At 45.8% G+C, this 15,540-nt stretch overlaps 1 protein-coding gene across 3 annotated transcripts in view; it reads left to right on the top strand.

Moving 5' to 3' along the window:
- The window catches only part of KCNH1 (potassium voltage-gated channel subfamily H member 1), a 416,698-nt gene that overhangs the window by 180,711 nt on the left and 220,447 nt on the right, over positions 1-15,540 (top strand). The gene's annotated exons all lie outside the window — the stretch shown is intronic.

Below are 15,540 nucleotides of genomic sequence, written 5' to 3'. Positions count from 1 at the left end.
TAATGACCAACCATACATAATTCTACTTCTTAGAGATAACTGCTATTACCTTTTGGTGTTACAGATTATTGTCTATCCATATCTGAACACACAGAAACAGATTTTTATAGTTAAAATGATATCATGGTATACATCTTGGTAAACTCCTTGTTCATAGAGCAGTGAATTGTGGAGGCCTTTCCATGTCAATTTAAAGATAGCTCTAGATCTGCACCGTCCAATATGGTACTAGAAGAAGAAAGTATGAAAACAAAATCTGAAATATCTCACTAATAATCTTTTGTATTGATTATACAGTAATATTTTTGTTAGAGTGGGTTAAATAAAATATTCTAACACAATAGTTTCATATATCTTTTTGCTTTTTTTAATGTGGCTCCTAGGAAAATTTTAAATCTTATTTCTGTTGGACAGTGCTTATCTAGATCAGCATTTTTGATGTCTGCTTGATGATTGAGAAATTTTCTAAATCCAAAAGAAAAAAAATCTACAAGAAAGAAAAAAGTCTCTGTTCAGTTGAGAAGTAATGGGTTTTTGGATTAACTTGACTGAAAAACAAACAACCCTAGTTCTTGAGGAAGGTACAGTTGGTCCTCTGTATGCATGGATTCTGCATCCTCAGATGTAACCAACCAGGGATTGAAAATATTAAAAAGAAAATTCCAGAAAGTTCCAAAAACTTGAATTTGTGGCACGCCGGCAACTGTTTGCATAGCATTTACATTGTATTTACAACTATTTACATAGCATTTACATTGCATTAGGTATTAAAAGTAATCTAGAGATCATTTAAAGTATATGGGACGATGTGTATAGGTTATATGCAAATACTATGCCATTTTATATAAGGGACTTAAATATCCGTGGGTTTTGGTATCTGCAAACCTATTCGTCCTGGAACCAATTCCCTGTGGACAGAGGGATGGCTGTACTTAATTTTCAAACACTTAACCATTGACCATTGTGTCGCTGTTGCTGTTGCCAAGTCTGGAAACAGCCTTGGGCTGGAAACAACAATGAACTCCCCTCACTAAAGGGAGACTTAGGGAGTACTGACTAGACCTAACTGGACTGGGGAAGGCACATGAACTTGAGTGGATTGACTCACTGTGAACCTGCCAGATGCACCCTGTTGGTGCTTCCATGCCACATTGTGACGTGGGAGAGGACAGTCCTGTGCAGCATCAGTTTGGACGGTAGTCTGGTCACACGCAGGCAGAAACCCTTCTGCTTGATGTGCTCCTTCAGGGTGGTGTTGATGCCTTGTTACGCCAACCAGGGAATTCTAAGGCCAGGGAAACTGAGGCTTCAGTTGGTTTTGCTTTGTCCAACCCATCTGCGACCCAGTGTCCCCCTCTGCAAGTGGATTTTGTTACCAGCAAGTGTCCCATTTGCTGCTTGGCGCCTCCTGTTTTGCAATTACCTCGTCAGGTCTGAGGCCATCTTTTCCTAAAAGCCCCCTCTTCCAGGCCCGGAGCTTGCCTCTGAGTGTTTACGCAGTGTGTCTAAGGCATAATTGATTTGTGGGAAGTGTGTGCCAGTGGAGCTTTGGGGTCTGCTCCTTTCTTTAAAATGGGTTTTAATAGAGATGATTGCCTGACCATGGGAAGCAGCGTTAAGTATCTGTGGGTGGCTAATTGCTTTAGCTTAATTAGAACTTGAGGCGCTTTCTCAAGTCATGTGAAAGGATTTAAGACCTTTACTTTTCTAGAACTATTTCAGCCTTAACATCTCCAGTTTTCTAGGCTGTGCTTGCAGCATTTTGTGAGCCTTGGGGCAGCAGTAAACAACCAGATGCACCATGCACAATTTCTGTCTCTTAGAGGGCAAGATGCGACGCCCTGTCAGTCGAAATACTTCATTATATGCACTACAGAAAATTTGCTATGGGTGGTCAGTTAGGAAATGGGCTCCATTTCATGAGCTCCCCAAAGGCTTTCAAATATGAGGAGACTTCCTTGCAGCTTTTTACCTGGAAGAAAAGAAAAGAAAGAAAACAGCTCTGGTGGCATATGAGGATAAGCTGTTTTTCCAAAACCATTCTCCTCTGGAGAGCGTAATTTCCTGGCTGTAGTCTCTAAGGAAAACCCAAACAATAATCATCACCTCTTTTCTCTCCCCACCTTCTCAGAGCTTTGTGATGTTTCCATTTCTTTTTTTAAAAAAGTGTAATACGCAGGCAGTCACCTCTGCGTTGTGCAGCGAAGTATGATATTTAGGTAGGCAAGTCAGCTTAATAGTCACCCCATTTCCTGATCACTTACTAGTTGCCAGGTGCTGTGATAAGTACTCTGCGTACAACTACTGTTCGCAACAACTCTATGCCTTTAGAGATTATTAAGTCCATCTTACAAGGAAATGGAAGCTCAGAGAAGTTAACTGCTTTCCCCAGAATACAGGGCTGGTAAGCAGGGCAGACAGGATTTGTGTTCAGAACTCCCTGAATCACAAGCCCTGCTCTCCCCACGGTGCCCACCTGTGGTGGTGTGGGCTGAGAACACAGACTCCAGCAGCCTGCCCTCACTAGCACACTCACACTTTGAAAATTCTCTCCATGAATTTGAACAAACTGGTAGTTTCTGCAGTGGAAAGTGTTTGTACTCTTGCCTATTGTTGTTTGAAGAACAAGATTACGGTACAGACTCGGGACCAGGTGCTTCATAAGCCAACCATTTTTTCAGCCACCTGTCACTTACAGTTACAGCTCTTCCCCTTTTCGCATGACATCGGACAAATTCTGGTGCTAACAACAGAGTTATTTCATTCTGTGTAATGTGGTGGTAATTATCCTTGTAAACTCACATTCCGAACCTTTGTTCAGGACAGCTGCTGATGTCTTATTAGACTTATGGGGTTCTCTTTTATCTTACTTTGCCTGTATGCACATGTGCACGCTTGCATCTTTACTGCGTGGTTCCCGGGATTGGATAACCCCAGAAGTAGGATCTCGGACAACAGAGAGCACTGACCGCAGCCTGCATTTATCCCAAGGGGTCAGTGCCTCTCCCTCCCCGTCCCTCCGGCAGTCAGGCCAGCATTCCTCAAGGAGAGTAGAGAGACACAAAGCCAATGGACTTTGAAGTACTGGTAACATTGTGATTTTCTCCTCTTTGCATCGAATTTTACATGCATTAGTAATAGTATTTCTTGACTATTCTGTTGCCCTGTATTAACCATATTATAGATTATCCAGAAGCCTCTGTTGCTTCTCCTCTCTGTGCTCTGTTACTGGATATCTTATTATAGCTTGGCTAATTCCCCAGAGGATGCCAGGAAACTGGAAAACTAAATACTTTCAAGCTTGCCCACCTTTCTCATTTCTGATTTAAAAAAAAGAAAACTGCAGTAGGAAGAGGTGAAGACTTGGCTAAAATGAGCATTTGTGATCATCTCTGGGTGTAGATGATCTATGGTGTCTCCAAATGCCTGGTTGTATGTCTGACTTCCACTCTGGGGTCTTGACCTGGGTCGGGGGCAAGTCAGCCCTGCCCTGACCCTCCTGCCGTCCTCGCGTGGGTCTTTGGTGATCTCCAGCAAGGGCTCACCCTGAGGTGTGATGGGTAGATTCCCTCTTTTGCACATCTGGTCCGCCTGTGTGTTGGTGATGCTGAGAGAAACAGAGGGCCACTCTGGCCCTCAGTGTGTCACCTGGGAGAGGATGCCCCCACTCAGCAGGCACATACTGAGTGCCTCCCTTGATGGACTCTGAGGGTCGGAGACTGGACCTGTGGGTGTCACTGCCAGGAGTCAGTGGTCTAGTGGTGGTCGGGGCCCTACTGCCCACCAGCCAGTGACTAAGGCCTGGAGGTGGAGCCTCCCCTGTGGCCTGAGCCTTGCCGGGGCCTTTGAGGGACCTCCTCCAAGAGGGATTGCTGGGGGTGGGGGAGAGTCCCTTTATCTGGGGGTATCCTTCTCAGGTTAAGGACATGACCCTGTCTGGGGGATACTCTCCAGGGAGAATTTGATGGTGAAGTGACAGTTCCCATTTTCTTAATATGGTCTTTGTGCTTTTCCTGTTCTCTCCTCATAATGTCATTGCTGTCATCCTGTCATTATAATTAAGCCACATTTGTTTCCTTTCTCTCTGATAATGGCAGACACTCTCCACCCCCCAGCACTGCACAACACCTGTCTCTTTGAATTTTTTTTTTCCTCCCCCATCTGAGCTCCTTAAATCCAGAGCAGAATGTCAGTGCTGAAGGGACCCTTGTGAGTATCTATTTAGTCCACAGCAGCCCCTCCTAATTCTTCTGCTGGGCCGGATCTCATCCTGATTTGTGCTTCAGTCAAGTTCCCCTACTCCCTCCCCCGGGTGGGGGGCTGGGAGCTCTAAGAGAGTAACTGGGCTCAGCCCTAGGGTTTCCTTATATCACCTCCTTTCTTGGAGGGAACGGACACTAGTAACCTGCACTCCGCACCTTTGACCCTACCACCTGACCCCCATGCAGTATGCTTTGTGGCCCCTTTCAGCTTAGATTATTATTTGCAAGCTTTTCCCTGCCTCCTTCAGGATTTTGTTTAACCATTCTTATTTCTTTTCATTCACTTTTGCTGAATATGCCTTTTTGCATTCTGTGCCAATATACTGTTTTTTCCAAAATGACTGGGCACATCTCCCTGGAGGCTGTAAAGATACTCCTAGGAGACTTCAAACACATAACAGACTCTTAATAAATATGTATGGTCTTGTTGAATCCAAACAGTTGAGAAGGTTCTGGAGTTTTAGAAGTGGTATTCAGTGACACTGGCAAAACATCTTTATTAGTTAGGGTACAGGTTCTGTTACTGGACAGAGACACAGTAATAGTAGCATCAACAGGGTTTATGTTTCCTAAAAGCTTGGGGCTGGTCTGGCTGCTCTGCCGTCCTCAGAGACCAGGTTTCTCTGCTGTCTTAAATACATGACTTCCATATTGGGATCCCATATGGCCGTTCCAGCTTTGGCCATATATTCTTTTTCCAGAAAACAGAAAGAAGGGGAAGGGGAAGGCTGGCTAAACTCTTTCCTTTTGAGAACAAGACTAGGAAGTTGTGCATATTGCTTTTGTTCATATCACATTGGCTGGTGCTTGGTAACCTGGCCACACACCTAGCTGCAAAGGAGGCTGGGAAATGTAGTCTTCTGGGTGGTCATGTATCCAGGTAGGAATACAGTAATATAGACAAGGAGAACAGTTAGTGAGGGATGACCAGCAGTGTGTGTCTACCTCAGCTTTTCTCCCTCTCCTCATCTCCTCTCAGTTGATACCAGCAAACATTAGCTCTCCATGACAGGCAGGCCCTGTTGGAGCTTCATCCCTGAATTGTTAGTTGAGAGATTTGGGTTCAAGTCCTAGATCTGCTCTCTGCTTTAGGTTGTACCCTTTCATTTCCTGTGGATTAGGGGTAAGAAGCTCTCCTGACCATCTCAGCTAGTTGAAGTGAGAACTAAATGAGATAATGACGTAGGATAGCTCTTTGAAAAGTTGAAAAGCTACATTCAGGTGTCGTGATTTTATTGTTAATAGCGATTATTTCTTGCTCAGCTCCGTTAATTTTTTTCCTTCCTGTTCTTAGAAAAAAAAAAAAGATTGCTGCTCCCTTCTCAGGAGCATGGGAATGCTGTTTAATTTCATTTTGGGTTTATGTTTATTTCGGGAAATGGGGCGGTGTCCAGAACACTATGGCAGAAATAACTATTCATTTCTCATTTATTCTTAGAGTTTTTTTCCTAGCCAGCAAATCAGCTTATTTTTCTTTAGAACCTGATTTTTTAAAAAGTTCTGTCTGCCATTCTGCATTTCAGGTGGGTCCCCCCATCTTTAACACAACCTCAGGCTACTTTCTGTCCTCTGTAGCCCTGCCGCCTCTCCTCCAGAAGACCGTCTCTGGTTACTCCCTCCTGGTTCTCAGCCCTTCATTGTCTCCATACTTTTAGGGTTGAAAGACCCTGCTTTGGGTTTACTTACTTGCAGTTAGAGTCACACTGCTCTGTAAATATTCTTGTGACTTCATAGTTACCTTTCTTGTCTCAAGTGTATTTCTTTTTTTTTTTTTTTTTTTTTTTTGCGGTACGCGGGCCTCTCACTGCTGTGGCCTCTCCCGTTGCGGAGCACAGGCTCCGGACACGCAGGCTCAGCGGCCATGGTTCACGGGCCCAGCCGCTCCGCGGCATGTGGGATCTTCCCGGACCGGGGCACGAACCCATGTACCCTGCATCGGCAGGCAGACTCTCAACCACTGCACCACCAGGGAAGCCCTCAAGTGTATTTCTGACTGGCTCCTGTGAAACTCTAGGCTCCCAGAGGGCAGGACCTGTGGGTCTCCCTGCCCTTCCACTTCTCCTTTGCGCCTGGACACATACTGATGGAATGTGGGGAAGAGCACAGGCTTTAGAACTGGCCAGTTCTTTAGAACTCTACTTTGTAAAAAAAAAAAAAAAATTTTTAATCGAAATATAGTTGATTTACAATGTAACAGTCTCTGCTGTATAGCAAAGTGACTCAGTTATACACATATATACATTCTTTTTCTATTTTCTCTTCCATTATGGTTTATCACAGGATATTCAATATAGTTCCCTGGGCTAAACATTAGGACCTTGTTGTTTATCCACTCTATATGTGATAGTTTGCATCTACCAACTCTGAACTCCCAGTCCATTCCTCTCCCTCCCCCTCTCCCCCCTTAGCAACCACAAGTCTGTTCTCTGTGTCTGAATTTGTCTCTGTTTTGTAGATAGGTTCATTTGTGTCATATTTGAGATTCCGCACATAAGTGATAGCATATGAGAGTTGTCTTTCTCTTTCTGACTCACTTCACTTAGTATGATCATCTCTAGTTGCATAGAACTCTACTCTTGATTAATGCTTTGAACCTTGGCCGTTTCCTCCGCTGAAAATGGAGATGCCATCCCCTCCCTGATCATATTTGTAGGCTGAAAAAATGAAATGATGCCATGTACCTAGCACAGTGCTTCACACATGGGGTGTTCGAACAGTGGTAGTTCTCTCCCTGGCCGCACCCCACACCCCCATTCCCTCTCTTGTACTACATTTCTAGGACTCATCAAAGTATGATGCTTCTCAGTCATTTGTTAGTCCTTTGGGTATGCTCTACTTTACACAGATTTGAACTTGCATAAAATATCAGGTGCCTTGCAGTGTTTAATGTACAGGCCATTAAAATGTGAGGTTCCCTAGATACAAAGCTTCTCTAAAAAAAAAAAAAAAAAAATTGGCCTGACTGCAGAGCAAGTTCGGGGAAGCTCTTAAAGGAGGAGAAAGTCATTTGTGTGGTCGGGAAGCATCACTTTCCAATCCTGACTGGCAGGATTTTCACTGGGTAGGAAATGGTACCACATGGAGTGATAGTGCCTCTCCCTGGAGGAGAGAAGGGACTAGAAACAGTCATGCGCTGAGCACCAAGATATGCCGATGCCATGCTGGGAACTCTACTCAACAACCTCATACATGGGCTTTATTATTCCTGTTTTGCAGGTAAGAAAACTGAGGTTCAGAAACACAAAGTCACTTATCTGAGGTCACAGTGTAAGAGGTGGCTGAACTGGGTTTTGAACCCAATCTTATCTGACCTCAGAGTTGCACTTTGTTGCTTCCCTTGCTGATTTATGTTGGAATGTTGGGTAGGGGAAAGTGTTCTCTTCAGTGTGTGTGTTGTTGGGGGCAGGGAAAAGAGTTAGAGAAGGGGGCTGTGGAAGGATTGCAGAGAGGGTGTGCTTTCCCTGGAAGCCTTGTCTGTTATTGTAAATGACAATTATGGTGACAAAAATATCTGACTGTGTGTTGTGGGAAGACACTGGATTACTTGTTCGTAGCTGGGTTACTGCACTGGGCAGAAGCGTTTACAACAATAGTCTTAGATGTTAGGAAATTCTGACAGTGGGAAGCCAACTGGATGAGGGGTATTGTCTCTGACCTTTTGGATACCCATGTCATTTGCAAAATCCTCTTTCCCTTTTCAAATGTAATTTTCATCCAAGTGGGAGCTATCCTGTGGAGATGTTGCTATAGTCAAGTCTTTTGTTTCTATGTCTATTGTCTCCTTTGAATTTCTCAATACTCCATGGGACAGGTAGTATTCTGTTTTTTTTTGGATAAGGAAATTGTGGAGTAACTTGCCAAAGGTCGCACAGCTAGTCAGAAGCAAAGCTGGGCTCAAGCCCGTGTCATCACTCCCAGCTCAGTGCTTTCCCTGCACTTCCAGATCACCATGGTAGCAGTTGGTGCTGGTAGCCATGGATCACAAGTTATGCCAGTAGACTGTGGCACCTGGCTCCTTTGTGGGATGTCCTCAGAGCTTGAGGAGAAGAGGTGAAGGTGGATGAAGAGTGGTTTACCTCTATTTTCAGCAAGGAACTTGACTAATTAAGTTTCACACCTCTTCAGCTGCTTTTTATCCAGCCTTTATTGTGGTTCTCAAATGCTAGGCTGATAGCTACAGACAGCTGGGGCAAAATCATACAGAGAAAATCATGTTCCTTTCCTTCTTTAAAATTGGTGAGGGGAGGGCTTCCCTGGTGGCACAGTGGTTGAAAGTCCGCCTGCTGATGCAGGGGACACGGGTTCGTGCCCTGGTCCGGGAAGATCCCACATGCCGCGGAGCGGCTGGGCCCGTGGGCCATGGCCGCTGAGCCTGCACATCTGGAGCCTGTGCTCCGCAACAGGAGAGGCCACAACAGTGAGAGGTCCATGTACCGGGAAAAAAAAAAAAAAAAAACAGTAAAATTGGTGAGGGGAGGAAAGCCCACCAGGGAAATGTTTTCTAAAATATACATGAATAAGTATGGTCCCTAAGAAGACATACATTAGATTTACCTGCCAGTTCCCCAGAACCTCAGTCAATCGAGTCTGAGCACCTCTTTATTTGGTTAGCAAACATTTCTTGAGTGTCTGCCCTGTGCCAGGCATCATGAGTACTGAGGATGGAGCATTGAATGAGAAAGATGTAAGCCCTGCCCTCATGGTGCTTATGGTCTGCTGCGGGGGACCAGATCAGTAAATAAGAAATGGCTGTGACGTGAGATGAGTCTCTACTAAGGAAAGGACAGGTTGTTATGGAAACATGTGCAGGGGCCCCTCACAGTCAGGGGTCAAGGAGCGGGGTCAGGGAGTATAGACCCCATTTATTTGGGAAGAGCTCTGGGCCCGGCCCTTCCCAAGATTTTTCTCATTGCATCTTTTTTGCAGATGTCTCCCCAGTCAGACTTCAGCTGCCTGGGGTCGGGGGCTGTGTGGGCCATTACCTGGTCCACAGTGGGCTCAGTAAATATTGAATGAATGCGGTAAAGGAGTTAAAATAAGACATCATCCCTTCCTCGATTTGCTGGCGATCTAGTTTGGGAAATACTAATGCGAACAGGAGAGACCATGTGAAGCTGGAAAGCAGTGAATGTTCGTGGCATAAGTGGAGCCAGTTTGTGCTTTCAGACTTCTGGGAGACTGTGATCATTTCTATAAAGTGGTGGTAAGAGTGGCATTAAGGAGAGTTTACTCAGCCAGTGAATAATGGGTAGGATTTGTGTGACGTACAGGTGGAGAGGCAAGCATAGCACTAATAATGATGTTAGTGAGCATATGCTATGTGTAGGACACGTTATACATGTTCTTCATGAAGTCTCCTGACACTGCTGTGTCACAGGTGTTATTATTCCAGTATTACAGGGGAGGGAACTGAGGCTCGAAGAGCTCAATGATCTTCCCCTAGGTCAACCTTATTATGACTGGTAGAGTCAGAATTGAAACCTAGATTTCTAATCCCAAGCTCATTGTCTGTCCACCAGTCTGCACTGCCACCCATGACCATGGCCGTGGAGCAGAAGGCTGCAGGGAAAGCAGCACTTCCTGCCAAGTAGGACAGTGGAAAGAGAGGCGTGCTGATCTGAGAGGGGCTGAGCGCCCGCCGTGTGCCTCCTGGCTCGTCAGCCTCTTAGATTCCTTCCTGCAGGAAGCTGGTGCTTGGTCACCACCTCCGACAGTCCATCACATGCCAAGAGACAGGGATTGCAACAAGTAGCAGTAAGGCTAAGCTGCTGAAGTGTTTAAACACCAGATCTCAATCTTTTAGTCTGTCCTTTAGAAAAAACATCACTGGCTTGCAGATTTTATCTTTTTACTTGGAGGATACCACCAGTGATTTCTGCATTCTATCACTCAGACTAAAGGTGCCGCAGCCACGGTATTGGTCAGCTTGTCTCCATCAAAGACCGCCCCCTTTTCCTGGACAGCTCCCTTTTGAATTGATGCTACCAGAGAGGAGACTAGATCAGGAGGATGGTTTCTGAAAGCTAATCTTCACTGCCATCAAAACCTGTCAAGCTGCACGTGCAAAAGACATTAGGTCAGGAACATAATTTTAATTTCTGAAATCATTATGACAGACAGTCCATGGGACCAAAAGAGAGAAGCATGGGTACGAATCCTTGGTTCCACAACTTAATAGTAAAATGAACAAGGTACTTCATTCCTCAGCCCGTTTCTTCATTTGTAAAATGGGGATGATGCACATTCACTGGCATAAATGGAAGTAAAGGGTCTTCCCTTTCAGAACGTTTCCGTCTGGTGCTCAGCCTGGAGCCGTAGATGGCAGGTTGGTTGATGGTGATGCCGTTCTCCCAGCACCTTTAGTCTGCATGTTTTGCTTGACAGTTGAGCCAGGGACATTGGCTGGGGTTTTAGAGGAGGAGGAGGTGTTGTGTTCAAAGGCGGTAATGGAATTAGGGCAGCACAATGCTTTGCATACGGAAGAGCTTGACAATGGTTTGTTGGTGGAACTAGACATCAAGACAGAAATCTTCTGGTGAGGATGCTGCAAAACGAGGAGCTGTCAGGGCTCACTCCATAAATCCTCACCTGATAGTGACTTTGCAAACTTGAAAAATGTTTCCACTTTCACTTTTCCCCATTGTGGTCCTCTGTGCGTGTGTGAGAAGAGAGTAATTTTAGTTCTTGTCAGCTAGAGGTCTGGCTCTGAATCATAGCTACATGGTGATAAAAACCCACTGTCACCGCAAGAAAGCTTGGCAAGGAGAGAGGTCTTGGTAGGAAGAGCAAAATCAGAGCAGGAGGCTGAGAAAGAAAATCAAATCTGTGAAAAACTGCCAGTGAGTTCTGTAGAGCTGCAGTGCCCTGCTTGTGGCACTAACCCTGTGCAGCAGGGTGACCCTTTGTTCCTCCTTAGGGATGGGAAGAAGGGCTGGGCTGGGCTGGAATGGGGGTGGCAAAGCTAGAACAGGGGAGGGGGTCCCTCTTCCTAAACATAACTGCAGAACTGAGGGCCAGGCCCCCTTCTCCGAGCTCCCCGGGTTAGGGATGAAGGAAACAGCATGCACCCATTGGAGAAACAGCAGAAACTCTAAAGGGTCCCTGCAAAGCAAGGCACAAATGCACAGCTTAACGGAGAACAGCAGGCTGACTGCAGCTCTGCAGAGACAGCACAAAGCAAGGGGAGCTCTCGGGCCACGGGACCACCTGTCAGGCCTGGCCTTGCCACAGAGCAAGCGGAAAGGCAGGGGAGAAGCAGAAGCCACAGGTTCTCCTCTGACAGTCGTTTTCATTCCATCCCTCCTGGGAAACTCAGGTGTTTAATTACACTGAGCTGAGCTCACAGGCAGACACTGGAGGCCTGGCTGGAACTCAGCATCTTAACGCATAGACGGGAGGCAGATTTCTGAGCACACGGTGGAATGTGTGATCTGGGCCTTTGGTCTTTGCTTCTCTCCGTCCCTCCCTCCCTCCCTTCCACAAATATTGATTAACCCCCTACTGTGTGCCAGCCACTTAGAAACGGTGAAGACATATGGATAATCAGTCATCCTTTTTCTGTGATAATTAACCAGATCTCCAGGTATCTCGTGGGTACTTACAGAATTTTGGAATTGAGAAGGACCTCAGGTGTCGTCAAGGTCACCTACCGTTTAGATCCTTGAATCTCTTGCCTGAAGTTTGAATGCCCCCAGGATGGGGCCATTCCACTTGCAGATAAGCTCAAGGGTGAGAATTTACCTCTTATATAAAAAACTAAAATTCCCTCCATGCTGATTTCACCCCTTGTACTTGGCTCTTTGCTCCTGGGACTTTGTGGGAGAAATCTAGCTTTTCTTTTACACAACAGTGCTTCAAACATTGGAGAACTATTATGTCTGCTTTGAGCCTTCACCTCTTCAAGACGGATAAAACCAACTTCTCTGTGGTTGTGAGAACTTTCTCCATCTAGATAATGATTTTTTGTGTGTCCTCTCTTATGAGGACACAAACTCGGTTGTCTGCCTATAGTTTGACTGGAGCAGAACTGAGCGGGACCATTGCTTTCCTCATGTGAAACCACATTTATAGATTGAAAGAGCATCAGAACTAGAAGGGGTCTTAGAGACCATCTGTTCTAACAGCGTCATCATGCAGCTGAAAAGGTGAGGCCCAGAGAGAGGAGGTGACTCAACTAGTTAGTGGCAGAGCAAGAAAAGGACTTAAGTCTCCAAAACCCCCAATCCTCCAAGGTTTGAGCACTTTCCATCACGCCTCACCGCATCTCAACATCTCTTTAGCCTGCTCTTATTTCAAATTTGTAGTTTTGACTACTACATGATACTGTTAATTAAAATTCACTGGCGCCAGCTAGAAATCCTAAGTTATTCCATAGGTTCTACTGTGAACTATGTTTCTACCATCTTCTGCTTTTCTAGTTGGCTTTTTGGGGCCAAGTCCATGATCTGACATTTATCCAAGTATGTCTCCCCATTTTCCTTGGCTGCACAAATCTGGGGATATAGTCATGGGACAGCGTCACTGTAGTAGGAACAAAACAACAATTTCTTTTTCTGTCCCTTTTCAGCAAGGTCATTAGAACCTAGCTCATGGTTTAAGAGGTATGAATGGTGTCTCATGATCACTCAGGAGTGACTGTAGACGCCTTCTGCTTCCACCTGGTACGTGGTATCCAGTTTCTTTCCTTGGTCCCCCCTATCACTTACGACATGGTTCCCCAGTTACGACCTCCACCCTGCTGAGCTGTGGATCTTTTTCTCTGCCAAAGCGCAGATGTTACTCATTCCATGTCACCAGCAGTGACATGCAGGAGCTCTGGACTTTGCTCCAGTGCGAGTGAAACGCCCTCCTCCCACCTGTGCTAAACTCTGGCACCAAGACAGAACAGGATCACATTATGTTGCCAGTGATAGAACACTTTCATTTGTCTTGCTTTAAAAATTTTTTTCTTTTAATTCCGGTTTCTTTTCTTAAACCCTGACTTGGATGCTCTTAGTTTGGGATAGAAGACACCGTGTATGCTGTCCTCTCTCTCTCTCTCTCCTGCTTTCTCGCAGAATCTCACCTTATCCCAAGTTCCTAGACAATCTTGTGCTTGGCAAGCCTCTGTGTGTGGAGAAACCACATTTCTACCATTCTTTGCTTTTACAATTGGCTTTTCGGACCCAACTCCATGAGCACCAGTAGGGTGAACCCTTCCCCACTGGGGTACAACTTCTTGACGCTATAGGAGGGCCTTTGTTCCCCGACTACCTGGAGGTCTTAACCCTGGAAAGCACCATTAGTTCCCCACACCGCTCGCATCTGAGTGGCTCCTGGAGCCTTGCATGTAAATTCCAGCCTTTGTGCCCCCGTGTGCTTGGGTGCAGCTTTGACCAAATTACAAGTTTAGATTTATTTTTGATTATTTGATTGTCAGATATATGATTTGCGAATATTTCCTTTCATTCTGTGGGTTGCCTTTGCATCTTCTTGACGGTGTCCTTTGCACAAAGTTTTTAATTTCATGAAGTCCAGTTTTTCTGATTTTTTTCTTCTGCTGCTTGTGCTTTTGCCATGTTTAAGGATGGTGATCTTTAATCTACCCGTTATTTGTAGATTATAGTTATTATGGTTATTACCTCCTTTGCCTCAAGTCATCCATGAATTTGATCGACATGTCATCAATTTGAGGGTGTTCTGAGCCATTTAATTATTCCTTCACGTTCTGTTGTGTAATAGCAGTACATACTCTGGTAACACTCCCTCCTCCGACTACTTCTGAAACTTAAGGGAAGCTTCCTAAATCTCTCAGAGAATCAGAGTGAATGTGCCAAAAGTGCTGAATTGATAGCAAGACGCAGCTCATAAATTCACAGCTTTATCATGGATAGGATACTTGGAAACACTGCTTTGTGAATTTCACCCACTGAATGTCTCTTTTTCCCATTGGTAAAAGGAGACATGGGAAATGGCTCTGAAACTATCTTAATTTTTCTGGGATACTGCTGCAAGCTGGAACCGAGATGGTCACGGGGTGGAATGACAATCAGCATTGCTCTCCAGGGGAGGCTCCCGAGCGTTACCTGAGTCTGGGAGGGGGCGCGTGGTGTTGAACAGGGCTGTCTGACCCAGCAGCATCTTGTCATCGGGTCCCCTGGCACCGGGTCTGCCACGATGCTCTGGCAGCCACAGCTGGCAGCTGCTCGCCCCACCCCGTATTCAATCACAGACCCGCTTCTCACAGTTAGCTTGGCCCTGGAGACTTGGCTGTTTCTAATTCCCAGGCTTAGAAGCTGAGCAGGAGGCCTGGGGCAGGGAGGGGACTAGCACGAGGTCACATGCTGACCTTTCCACAGCCGGCCCAGCTGGAAATAGCACCCGGGAGGGACTTCTGTCTCCAGGAGTTCAGACCTGACTGTGCCTCTCTCGCCCGCATTGCCCCTTTAGCCAGCTGCACCCTTGGGACCCTGAAACCAGCTGAGACAGACAGAAATTGAGAGGAGTGTGCAGGTGAGCCTTGATTTGAGGGAAGTAAATGCCTACACTGGAGTTAGTGGATTTGATTCAGGGAGAATGAAAATAGGAATTCTAGTTCCCCACACTGATACACTGCTTTGCAGTAAACAGAGTGTATTGTATACATTATGCCACTTAATCCTCGTAGTAACACAGTTGAGAAAGTGAGTCTCGGAGTGGCTTACCGACTTTCTCCCATGACACAGCTACTGAGCGGAAGAACCAGAGCTTACATCGAAGTGTTCCCAGGTGTCCCCTGGGCACCCCACAGCTGCCCCTTTGGGAACCCCACTGAGACCAAGGAGCGGCTGGGCCAGTTCCACCTTGTTCTTTTTTCACTGAGATGAAAGTCGTGAGCCTCACAAAGAGCTCTCTTGCTCGAAACTCTCAGTGTGAACTGTTTATTATTAGGAGTGGTCTGAGTTCACTGGCCTCAGGGCCACATGTCAGGAACTGAAGACCGATTGACCGTAGAGGAGGACCAGTGCTCTGCTCTGGGGAGGGGTCTGTGTTGGCTACTTGCACCGTGGTCAATATAAGGGAGGACAATTGACCACAAGCCTCCAGTGCTCTGTGTCTGGAAGCTCCGTACCGGGATGTCTTGCTTTTCTATGTTTGGAACAGTCAGAATAATGACATTGCTGACGATGATATTAAGAGCTGTTCAGCTTTACTGAACACTTACTATAGACCAGTGTTTCTTAACTCCTAATGACTCACTTAAACCTCACAATGCTATGAGATGGGACTATTATCATCATTCCCATTTTACAGATATGAA

Source organism: Globicephala melas, chromosome 1 (assembly GCF_963455315.2).
Source record: "Globicephala melas chromosome 1, mGloMel1.2, whole genome shotgun sequence".
Classification (NCBI taxonomy): domain Eukaryota; kingdom Metazoa; phylum Chordata; class Mammalia; order Artiodactyla; family Delphinidae; genus Globicephala; species Globicephala melas.
This window is presented reverse-complemented; position numbering and strand designations above follow the sequence as displayed.